Source organism: Sciurus vulgaris, assembly GCF_902686455.1.
Source record: "Sciurus vulgaris genome assembly, chromosome: 11".
In the NCBI taxonomy this organism is placed as follows: Eukaryota; Metazoa; Chordata; class Mammalia; order Rodentia; family Sciuridae; genus Sciurus; species Sciurus vulgaris.
The window spans coordinates 73799340-73806622 of NC_136472.1; positions in this window are offsets into that span (position 1 = coordinate 73799340).

Consider the following 7283-nt stretch of genomic DNA (forward strand, 5'->3'; position numbering starts at 1 on the left):
GGTTGTCTCCAAGACTCTTTCCAAGTTCTCAAACTCTACTGCCATGCAGAATTTAGAGTTTAATGTGTATAATACAGGTGTCAGGAAGAAATATTACATGTTTATCGGGTACCTTGAAAACTTGAAATAGCATACTTAATACTTTAATTATCATCTGTTTATTGGGGGGGAAATGAATTACAAACTACGTGGTATACTTGTAATGCCAAGAAAACAGCAGCCGTAATTTTCACTGAAAAGGGAGAGAGAGAAACGTGAAAACACCTGCAGTCTTGAGGTCCCACAGTTGGTACCATTTTCAAAGGTCCATGTACTCCTAGCAATTTCTCAAGTGGCTTGAAACCTATTCCAGCTGGGCCTATATTGGCAATGATGGTGGTGAATTCAGTTTAGTTTTATACACCATAATCACTCATTAACTTTGTTACATATGGGGAAACAACCGTTGCTTTTATAGGTCTCTGAAAAGCTGCAGCCCACCCCTTCGACTTACATGCAATGTGGTGTACTACTGAGCTTCAAACTAGGAGCCTCAGCAGAACCACGCAGCTTCTCAGAGAGCTCACACATCCAGGGGAAGGCCTGGCAAACCCAGAAGCACATGCTTATGATCCAGAGTCCAGGGACGGCTAGGCCTGCACAGGAAGACATCTAGGCCGAGAGGTAAACAGTAAGCAGAGAGGGTATGACGTGCCACATTATCTGCACCCTGGGCTTACTCAGGGCACCTCCTCTAGTTGGTTAAGGCCCTCTCGTCTGGACTCCCCACACACCTTGGGGTTTCCTCGCTTATGGTGACCTTAAGTCCTTGTTTATCTGCTTGAGCATTAGTGGTGCCCCTTTACAATCCAATGTACCCTGGTTAGGACCATCAATTGTTACCCTACCTTCTTTAGCCCTGCTCCTGGCAGTCTCTGGCTTGCATGTCTGACTCCCCCATATGACTGTGCTCGCCAAAGACCTGGACTCAATATTCACCTTTGTATCCACACACGAGCTGTTCCAGTCACTTTTGTATCCACACCACTTAGCCTGGTGTCTGATATAAATACATTGAGCACCAAAGTTGTTCAAAACTATGTTTGAAATCAGAATGAACAGCAAATACAAGAGGTAACACATCAAACTTGTAAATCTTTACATCATGTTGGAATCCTGGTTCCATCTTTCATTAGCTATGTGCCCTTCTGATTCTTAGGATTTTACCTGAAAAAGCAGGAGTACCCTCAAAGGACACAGGATTTTAAATGAGGTAAGATGAAGCCCTTCAGCACATACTTGCATATGGAGCACTGTCAGCAGCTACGGCTACTGTAGATGACTGCACCTCCCATTGCCACAGCATTATTCTGCCTTAAGAAAATCAAATCAGCACCCAGTGGGGACTCAGTAAGTGTGCACTAGATGAATGCTTAGTCTAGTGCTAGGATCTGGCTGCCAACCAGATTCTTAGGTTACAAGATACATTAGTCAAAATTACAAACTACAAGTCAAAAGGTTTTACTCCTTTAAGTCCAGTTTTAATAATAAGTTTTCAAAACCTTATATCCATAAGCACAGATGACAGAACAGCAGCACCATCTGGCTACATTCTTGATGTGCTAATTAACAATTTAAACCTCACCCTTCTTGAACAATACTCCTAAAAGTTATTCATGAGCATGCCAACTTGGATATTTTGGTTCATCTCTCTGAACTGTCGGCCTCTCAAGTTTTATGTGATTAATGTATACAGAGAAAAGTAGAAAGATCTTAGATTGAGTAGACAGTAGTTTTCTTGATCCCCAATTACAATATCCTCTTTTGCAGTATATCTTTGTCGAACATTTGGAATGAATTAAGACTTTAAACTTCCAGATGTTTAAACTACTACTGTAAATTTAAACTCATTAAAAGGGGGCAGATTTACTACCTTTACTTAGTTTTGAAGTCTGTTGTTCACTGTCCAAATAATTTATGGAACCAAATACAGTGGCAGGTAGTGTACTCTATTTATATAGTATTCATGGTGAGAAATAAGGGGCATTTAAAAAGGTCTGGAAATTTACTGCCATTTTAGCCAACCTATAGATCACACTTATTGTTGTTTCTAAGTTAGTAATTGTTTCCTGAAACTGATCTAGTAGATATTTTTATGCTAATCTGTACTAAAAATGGCTTTGCTTTTTCTGGCCACAAAAAGCTGGCTACAGAAGAACATTTGATTATGGCCAGAAGACAGCTGCACCACTCTTGTGAAATAAATGAACCTGGATCTACGGTCCTTTGTGGAAGTATCTTGGCAGCCAAATAAAGGTGGCAGCATTTCTACACCCAGTTTGTAAAGTCTCAGAAGTTTCAGGCTCCAGGATCTTTTTTGCTGTTGTTGGTTTTTATTTTTTTTCCCCTTCTGTTTTGCAAGGAGCCCATGTCGACTATAATGAGTGTATTTTAGATGGTGTGCTGAAAGCTGGCAATGGATAAAGCAAGAACATAAAAGAAGCCTATTCCCAAAGCAAATACTGCTTTTGCAAACCTTAAGAATGAAGTGGCTTTCACAATCAATTTTAAGACAGAAGAATTGGATTGAAGTACCAGGCTCTGGCACTTATTAGCTACATAATTTGAGGCAATTAATTTACCTCTGTGAGCTTGATTTCTCAATTGAAAAATGAGAATAAAACCTGAGCTTTTCTGGGGACTCAAATGAGATAATCAAGGTGCTCTGTAAACTCTAATACTGCAAAGTACACTTTCCTTCTTTATGAATTACTCACTGTAAATAGTTATTAAAAAATGGCTGTCCCTAAAGTAAAACAAAATTAAACCAGATCCAGGTAAGTCACTGCAGAGGAGTGGGTCTCCAGAGAACTCTTTCATCTCAAACAACTACTTACCTCACCGAGGTATTCTAAGAATTAAGTGAAAATTACACACATCAATAAAGGATTTGTTCTCGTTTTATAAGTACCACATCCCATATTGGGCTTCAACTGGATAACTTTTCAAAAAGATGAGAATATGTAAAAAAGCAAAGATTCCTCTAATTAGACACATTAAATCTTGAATATGTTTTCTTAGATTTTACAACTGTTTATAGATATGATGAACTTTATTTTGGTACTGGGGATAGAACCCAGGGGTGCTTAACCACTGAGTCACACCCCCAGCCACACCCTCTTTTTTAAAAACTTTTGAGCCAGGGTCTTGCTAAGTTGCTAAGGTTGGCTTTGAACTTGTGATCCTCCTTCCTCAGCCTCATAAGTTGATGTGATTATAGGTGTGTGTCACTGAGCACAGCAGAACTTAAAAAAAAAAAAAAAAATAAAGAAAAATAAAGAAAAAAACACCAAGGTTTTCATGGATACTGTTATTGTCCTTTCCTTTAATTTTGGTAAATCTGATTTACTAGTCTATCAAATTTGTGTATGTAATTACAAAAAGTACAACTGGCTGGGCATGATACACACACACAATCCCTGCAACCCAGGAGGCTCCAACAGGAGGATTACATTTTTGAGGCCAGCCTGGGCAACTTTGCATGACCCTGGCTCAAGATTAAAAAACAGCTGAGATTGCAACTCAGTGATTGTGCCTAGTAAGCTAGCATGTGTGAGGTTCTGGGTTCAATACTGCCCCCTCCGCAAAAAAAAAAAAAAAAAGGTACAGATTATAGTCCTGTGGACCAACTCCTAAATCTAGGCTATAAATTCTGAGTCAGAATTTGTAACTGGTATTGAGTATTTTTTTTCCATATTTTTTTTCCACATTAGATTAAACAAGTTGCTAGCATTTTAGAATCAGTGATTACATCTTTTTTCAATTAGAAAAGTTTAAATATTTACATAATTTTTATTGCTGTTTAATATAACAAAAAAACTTTAAACTGCCTTGTAGAATCCATCCAGTAATGTATGAAATTGAAATCCACAGCTCAAGAAGACACCGTTATGGCTGAAATGTATATGATGCTCAGCATACAGCATGAGTAAGATAAGTTCTTGTGTGTCATTTGGTTCTTGCTTCAGTCATCTGTGTTCATCTCTCAGAAAGCAAAAGGTATTGACAGTATTTAGCTGAGAAGCCTGGTATATAGCAAGTATTCAACTAATATTTGTGGAATAAAGACTCCCAGGTACTACTTTCCAACTTCCTAATCTTGCAAAAGACATTTTTCTCTGTGATCCTACCACTCACTCAAATTGCCATCAAGGATTGGTTTTTGAAAATGTCTTTTAACAAATTAGGACTTTTAAGTGTTCATTAACTGTCCAAACTAGGGAATATACATAGGTTATAGACACAAATGATGGGTACCTTAAAAGCTTAATCAATTTTGTTATTTGAATGCTTTTGGAAATATGAGCATAGTGGATGAACCGGGGCCATATTTTGCAGCTCCTCCCAACAAGGGGTGTCTACTCCTCGTCCCTTGAATCCAGGCTGGCCAAGTGATTTGCTCTGGTTAAGAGTGTGGTGAAAGGGCTAGGCTTGTGGCTCAGTGGTAGAACACTTGCCTGGCCCCATATGAGGTTTGATCCTCAGCACCACATAAAAAATATATAAATAAAATAAAGGTACAACTACAACTAAAAAAATACGTATATAAAAAAAGGAGTGTGGTAAAGAAATGTATTGTGATTTCTTGAGCCACTGCCTTCTTGGTACTCCAGGACCATCAATCCATAAGCCCAAGAAAAAAAGGCCACATGGAATCATCCCGCCCCAGACTTGGCCAACCTGCCAGCAGAATGCAGAAAGCCCTGATGAGACTAGCAAAAGAACCAAGCAACCCACAAAATTGAGAGAAATGATAAATTGTTTCTTTAAGCCATTAAGCTTGGGTATGTTGGTAAGCAGCAATAGGTCACTGAAGACAAACTACCTTATCCTCATGGTACAATCTTAAGGTAGGTTTTCTAGCTAAGACAAGGTAGAGTTAAGTTATCTGTTAAGGTCACATCACTCTCAGGTGACCCTAAGAACTAAATGCAGGCACTGATAGGTCAGTTCTGTGTCTCCTTCACTGTCATCCTGCTACCATGAACTTGATCAGTTCTTTCTGCCAAGGACAGAGGCCATAATATGAAGTCTTGTTATCTTTTTTATAATCTGCATCAGCAATGTGTGTCCTGACTGGAAAAATTCACTGAGCTTGCCCCTGACAGGGAAATGCACTCTGGGTTATCATTCAGACTCAGCACTCCAGAAAATGCACTCATTTTGCTTTCTGAAGCTTAAATAATAACTTATTCCAACATAAAACATCAACAGCTCTGCAACTAAATTCATTCATTTACATTTTAACCAACAATAACACAGACCCTGATAATTTATATCAGGAGTCACATACTCTATATACTATAAAAAAAATAGGGGTGGGGATGAGGATGAGGCTCATTGGTAGAGCACTTGACTAGCACACATGAAGCCCTAAGTTCAATCCCCAACACTACAAAAGAACAAAAAACAAAAATGGCAACAACAACAAAAAACCCCTAAAGACCAGGTAGGTAAATGATATGGTTAGCAATTTCTCAATTTAAATTAAAACCTTTTTCCATGCCTAAGTAGAAAACACACATACCAAGACAACAACCCCTCAAAACACTTCATTTTGAATTATGAAAACTGTATAGCTGGTTATCAAATATATTTTAAAATAATTTAACCTAAGAATGTTTTGGCCCCACAAAAAATAATGTACCTGAACTTTATAAACAAAATTCACATTTTATTTAGATTGAGATAAACTATACAAAATTGATTTTCTTCACCAAAAATAACAGCAATATTTTCTATATTAGTTCTAGATAAACCGCAAAACATTTATTTTGTAGGTTTTCCAAGTTTTGCTTATAAATCAAGATGAGGCAGTATAGTCATGGAAAAAGAAAACAGACAAGTTGCCCCTATCAACAGCCTCTGACTCTGTCTTGACCATGAAGCAAAAGTATTCAACATTTACCTGCTAAAATGAAGGTGTAGGCTTATGAAGATGTAGGCTCAACAAAGGAATGTAAACAGCAACAACCAGATGTGGAACAATGGCGGGCTCTCCACTCAAACTGTAACTTGTTCTTTAAGTTCATTTGATAAAGATAAAATCTATACTGAAATCTGTTTGGTGAGCTCACAACTCTCTGGTTAATTCCCTTAAGTGTCCATTACAAATTTTAACACACTTAAAACTTAATAGTCAAAGGTCAACAGTAGGCTTCATTGTAACATTTCATAAGATGCATTCTTTTCTTATGTCTCCTCAAAATTTATTTCTTCAAAATTGATAACAATACCTGGCAATGGATCCATGGTAATAATACATTTTATATCTAAAAGACTTAACTAAAACAATTCCAGAGTGCTATTGGCAGAGGTCACACAGAGGTGAAATGTGGTACTTCCAATGCTGTCTTCTGGAAGAGCAGACAAGTTTTCAAAGCATGAGAGCTCAAACAAGTGCCATGTATATAGGCAGATTACCAATGGCTAATGTATTCATGAAAGGCCTGTAGGCAGATATTCAGTGATTAAGTGACCTACATACACCTTACGGCTTTTCTTCCAAATATCAAATATAAGAGAAAGCCCATTTTAAAAGTCTTTTAGGTATTTTCAACAGTTTCTGAATTATCTGTAGGAAGCTCTGACTTAGTTGTATATAGTTTGATATATGTGTCTGCCATTAAATCCAGATCATGTTTTATATCAAAGTTTATGTTAAGCAAAGCCAAGTTACTTGACCTTTGGTCTGTCAAAGTGTTCCTTAAGTACGCTTTGAGACGCTTTCGTCCATTTTCATAGCGTTCATTCTCAACCTTCATCACAGGAAGAATACACAGGACCTTCAGCAAGGCATATACATTAGGAAAAAACTTGATATCAGGCAGATGGAGGGCTTCATAAATGGTGGATGGAAGCTCTATATCTTTCCCTCTGTGTTTCCATTTGATTCTCCAACAGTGAAGTTCAGCTGAAAGTGTGTCAGGATTAGGCAAGTCACTTCTGTACATGTCAGCATGGTGCTCCTCTGATGTATTGAATTTGAGCTGTCCCATGACTGAGGGTACCAGAGATAAGCATTTAAGAGCTTTGAGGTGCTGTTCTGAAAATATATCTTTAAGTTCCTGAATGATGTGCTCCACTGTTGGAACACTGAGGGTTTCTTTATAGTAACTTTCAGAGGTTAGCTGAGATTCCAGGTTACCCTGCTGAGCCCTACGAAATTTCCCAGGGAGTTTCATTTGGATATCAAGTTTGGTTGCCAAATTTGTTGCTTCCTCAAACCAAAACTCATGATAAAC